This window comes from Gavialis gangeticus, unplaced genomic scaffold, assembly GCF_001723915.1.
Source record: "Gavialis gangeticus isolate Ggan-Ray unplaced genomic scaffold, GavGan_comp1, whole genome shotgun sequence".
NCBI lineage: Eukaryota > Metazoa > Chordata > Crocodylia > Gavialidae > Gavialis > Gavialis gangeticus.
Window position 1 is genome coordinate 8,700,421 of NW_017729025.1, and position 5,470 is coordinate 8,705,890.

Genomic DNA, 5,470 nt, shown 5'->3' on the forward strand with positions numbered 1-5,470 from the left:
AAGATGCTACCATGACCCTGGGACCTGTGAGTGCAATCTGCTTCCCAAGCACAACTGAGGAGCAGCCTGAAAGCTGCTCTAAATTGAGTATGGGACTGTATGACCCAGACCACTAGGAGGACATCAGGATGCCTTGGCCGCCCCCTTTCTCCCAGATCAGGTGCCCTGAGTCAATGGGCTGTTGGAGCCACTGTGAAGCTTGCAGACCACACCGGGCTTCTTTGGTTGAGAGGCCAGAGCTGCTGCATTTAAGTCAGGTTCAGGCCAGATAGCAAACCTAAAGCTAGACAAGGGCTTGAAGAGCAGGGTTTTGGAGTTTGATGCTTCCTCGTGTACTTAATGATCGTGCCCAGCCTTGAGACAGTCCCACTGGCACATGCATCTCATGAGCAGATGGCATCCAGGAAGTCATCCGCAGAGAGGTGCCCCAGCCGATACATGAAGCACTGGAAAACACTCATGTGGATGTAGATGTGTATGCACCCTGCCCAAAGCCTGCCGGTAACAAAGAGCAACCTGGCATCGGGAGCTCATCACATCCCACTTCTACTACACAAATGCGAGAGGCTACGCTTGTTAGCCTAACCCAGGGGTACTCAGCCCGTGGCTCCCACGCTTCAAGTGGCTCTTCAACTTATCAACAGCGACTCTGTGCTGAAAACACTATCAATATGATATGTCTGACTGCAGGAGTCGGGTCTGTCTTTCCCGTCATTATGCAACATGCGGCGCATGTGTTAGCCGTCACGGGCAAACTATTGCAGTGGTTTCTTTTTGAACCTGAGCATGTTTGCCCCGGTTTACTTAGAGCAGTAGGTGCTGGGAGCAATTCAGTTAGCACTGGTCGCATGTACACGAGATGCCGGCTGTCCGGTAGCTCATTACTATTGCGCAGTAGCGTTGTGTGGCACAAACGGTGACTGCACAGCTACTGCACAGTCAGCAACCGCAAGGAAGCCGTGCAGGGACGCTACTGCCCTGTAACGCCGGTTCCTGCACAGTCGTTTAGTCCTTGGGTATGCAAATGCTAAATGACTGCGCAGTAACAACTGTGCAGTCAGCGTCTTGTGTGGACGCAGCCACTGATTACTCCAGGGTTAGGAGTCAGGGCTCAGTATCAGGGAAATAACCCCAAGCTGAGCAGTAGGGTGGACTGGTAACCGGTCATACAGCTGGGCCGTACAAACAGGCAGTGATGCTGTTAAGAAGTTGACAGGCTCAGTAGGACTGAGTGTCAAGATGCGGAAAGTGTTCGTGACCAAACCCGGGGCCCCGTGTTAGGACACCAGAGAACAGCAGCTCCTGGTGTCATTTCCCCAGCTGACATTCACAGCGGCCAGGAGGTACTTCAAAGTTTCTAACTTGTACTGCCTGAAGGTTACGGGGTCTCGGTCGCCTGTTTGACATGGCCGGTGCTCTCTGCTGGTCCCTAAAAGGCACAAACGTTTCTCTTGCCTACATCAGTAATTATTGTTACCTCCAGGCGTTAATCTTATGGGAAGGGCCAAGAATTGAATAGACATTAAGAATGAGCCTTCACTCCCAGCCAAGTAGGAGGGAGATGCAGAGAGGTTTATGCAGAGGGGTTTGAGCCCAGGCCTCAGACCCTTGGTGATGTTCAAGGTCAATAATCAATGTGGACAAAATGCACGTCCAGACCCCGTTGCACCAGCACCAGCCCTCAGCCCACCTGCGTGTAGCTAACCCCAAGAAAGGAACCAGCCTGGCCCTATTTCAGGTGCAGGGGGGAGCTGCGCTGGTGTTTTTGGACACGCCTGGTTTTGTGCCTGCTTCGGGCAGGCTTTGACGAGGTTGTGGCCACCCCGAGCTGCAGCACTGCAGCAGTGATTCAGCCTCTCGGTGCTTTGTTTAAACATAAACACCTTGAGTCAGTGCTTCTTGTGTACACGGCTCTCCTTGCGAGCCGAGCGTTGTGACAGCTCCATCAAGGTGGCATGAGTCACAGCCTCTGGTTCTCCACCTGGGAGGCAACTACATCATTGACACGCTGCATTTCTTTGGTGCTACACCACAAGGCAAGGCACGGGGCCAGATTTCAGGACAAGTGCAATGCCGCTAGCGTCCAGTGCCTCACCTGCTAGCACTGGTTTTGGCCCATTCTCCAAACCTCACCAGTGAGGCTGGTCCCGTTCATCCTGACCGGTGAGCACTTTGCGTGTAGATGGAGGCTGGACTTTAAATCACTTTGTATTCGGAGGGAGCAAAGCTGACATCTCACCGGTGAATCAACATGGGCTCCCTCCCGGTCCTCAAATCAGCGTGCCATTCACAGCAACTGCTCTCTGGGTACCTGCTCCCAGCGCACACTGAGGAGCTGTGTCTCTTTCCCATTAATGTTAACAAGCATCACCCCTCTAATTGCTGCACATGTCAGCGAGAGATGAGGCGCCTAGCTCTAACCTTGAGTCGACAGATGCGGCTCCACCATGTCTCATGAGTTAGGAGAGTCAAAGGTGCCCCTTCCTAGTCATTTTAGCATTTAGCGCTAAATGGCCTGAACTCAGGGATTTATTGAGCAGGCTGGGAATGCAGGGACCTCGTTCTTGAATGAAACTGGAAACACTCCTGCAGTAGTAGCTGCTTCCTGGAAATGCAAACAGCTAGAGACGCTTTCAGGTGACCTCTCAGTGTCAGGGCCAACTCTTTTGCAGGAATTAGGTGCCGTGTTTTCAACACCGAGATAAGTGAGCTGAGAGACAAGGAGCAAGGCTGGGGTTTGTTAATGGCTCAGCCACGAGGAGCAGACGGCAGACTGTCTTGTGATTACAGACGCAGGAGACCTGGCCTGGGTTGGTTTCCCAGCCTGATCACGGTTGAGACTCCGGATTTTCACTGGGAGCAGATTTGCTCTGTGGGGAGGCAGGGACAACCAACCAACGCTCCCAGGCTGACTGAAGGCAGCAGGTGCTCTTACAGGGCTGCCCCCGAGGCGGTGGGGGAGCCGGTCTGGAAGGGGCCGGTGGGGTGGAGCCGGGTGGGGAGGGGGGCACACGCCAGGCTCTAGGTAGGCACTGACCTAGGTGGAAAAGTTCCTGCACGGTTTTCCCTGGGGTTACTGTATCCTGCACAGGGGGTAGGTCTGCGCACCATGTGTCCACTCCACTTCTGCTGCTTAGTGAAGCAAGTTTGCTCTGTGCTAAACACGCTTTGCATGTGACGACGGGTGAGAAACTCAACCCCGTGGGGACCGACCTTTTTGGCAGGTGTGCCACAAACTAGCCCTGCATCGCCCTGAGTGCTCCTCCAATCCTCTTCCTCTGCCCGATCTGCTGCTCTGCTTTCTGCACCCTTCCCTGTGCTTCCTACCTGACCTGCTTTTTGCTTCTGCCCGGTCTCTGCCCTGTTTTCTGCTCCCTGCCCTACCTACTGCTGCAGTGCCCATCCCCTCTATGCCCTCCCATGTGCCATGCACAGAGGATGCCCACGTCACTTGTGGCAGGCAGGCTACAGGTTGCAGCCTCCCCCTCCCCACCCAACTTGACCTTTTCCGTGCCTCAGTTTCCCCTCAGCAAAGCATTTTGCATTTCCACATGATTAAGTTCACTCATGTTTGTGAGGTTCTCAGGCAATGGGGTGGGGGGCGGCTGCACCTTGCTAGTGGCCTGGGGATGTGGCTGACGACCCGAGATCCGCTGACCAGAGGGAACAGGTTTCAAGATGGGCTGTTAGTAAAATGTGCCCGTGTCCTGCTGAGATTCCTACAGCCGTACATGGAGAAGTGATCAATATGCAAGTCAGCCAGGCGCGGGGATAGCGTATGTCTCAGTCATCCCTGTCTTGCATACTCAACTAGAGAGCTTTAAGCTTTTAAATAAATAGGAATTGACATTTATTTTCAGCGGGCGACATCCCAGGAAATATTGCGGCATCCTTGCCACGGCTGTAAAAATGCGGTAATAAATTCTTTTCTTTCTTAGCTAAGCAGAGCATCCTTAAAATCTTGCTCTGATTTAAACACATGCCATTGCCAAGATCCCTTCATTCACAGGCAGCCGGAGTAGCTGCTCCGTGGCAGGACTCCTATTTGATTGTGCGACTCTGCTGCACCGTGCGCAGATGAACGTGCGCGACGGAAACACGGCCGGTCCTCGCACATCACACAGACGGAGAAAAAAAGCCAAACAAATCCCAACCCGACTGCTGTCTCTTAAACCCACGAGGACCCATCTTCTGTCCTTGTTCAGCCCAGGCCCAGGGAGAGCTCCCTCCAACGGGCACAGAGCTTTGCTGTACCCCGGGAGCCGCGTGTTTGCTAACCTGCTGGCTCTGTACTTTGAAACTGCGTTTCTGACTGTTTGCTAATCGCTTTGGAGGATTCCCGCTAATCCGTTCTATGCACATGTGTGCAATATTGCTTCATTGACACAAGGATATTAATAGCCTCCCCTGAGCTCGTGAAGATGTTACACTTGATTACAAAGCGATCATCACCTCCCTTGTCCCCATCGTCCCACTGCCTTCCTTCTGACTGTTTGCATTGCATTAGCCCGGGGAGCGGGGTTCAGCTAGTACACAACAAATAGAAGCAAATCATCTTTCCTGCTCCGTCCCCTTCAGAGAATACTATTACTAAGCCACCGCACTTTCAGAAAACAGCCCGTTGCACTGATCATCCAAAGGAGATCAAACAGAGATTTGCCATTTCAATTCCTCAAAGCCAAAGTGATTTTTTTTTTTTTTTTTGGTTTCTAGTCTGCAAACTTGTTATTACCTTGTGACGCCGAATCAACCTGCAAAGTGTCTTCCTGGGATAATTTCAGCAACGCTGGTAAGATTTCTTCTTTGCACAGGCTCTGCGAGCATTTCTCACTGCCCCGCACTGCCGAACAGTCCCCTGCCACGGTCAGTCAGAGACAGAAAGGGACGTGTTTCAGTCGTGACGGTCAGGACTGACACCGCAAGGATCCAGGCTGCAAAGGAAGCAAGATGTTATTTCAGCGATTCCCAGGGTATTTCATCCCGCAGGACGCAAGACCCTGAAGTTAGGTACAACGGTCTCTCTTGGACCTTGTTTCCTGGACTTCATGTCAGCTCTGAGGAGAGCACAGCGCTCTGAGCACTCATTTCAACCGGCGAGCCCCTTGGGGACGACCCGAGAGAGCTCTCCAGGACCCACGTGCCTCTAAGCAGCGGGCGACTGCCCGAGTCGCACCTTAGTCCCGTCCTGGGATCCACCTTGAGCAGACTCCCCCTCTCAGGGGCTGGCAGCCCTGACCTTCCCAGAGGAGCCAAAGTGCTCCGAGTCGCATCGCCACGGCCTTCTGCGCAGGGGTGACTCCCTCCTATTCGGCATGCACCCATGCACCCACACAGGCACCGCCTGGGGAAAAGGTGGCAGCGACCTTCCCCCGACAGTGGCACTTCTGCCTGCTGCTTCTCCCCGGAGACGGCGTTTGGGGTCTGGGACGGGGCAAGGGGCGCGCAGCTGCAAGCCCCCCGGCGGAGAGCT

The 5,470-nt window shown here is 53.7% G+C and overlaps 1 long non-coding RNA gene across 1 annotated transcript in view; it reads right to left on the reverse strand.

Annotated features, from left to right (window-relative positions):
- Positions 1 to 4,929, reverse strand: part of LOC109298331 — a 14,712-nt gene extending 9,783 nt beyond the window's left edge. The window contains exon 1 of the long non-coding RNA XR_002097587.1: positions 4,733 to 4,929. This is a non-coding gene — a long non-coding RNA (uncharacterized LOC109298331). The remainder of the gene's footprint in view (positions 1 to 4,732) is intronic.
- Positions 4,930 to 5,470: the final 541 nt, after the last annotated feature.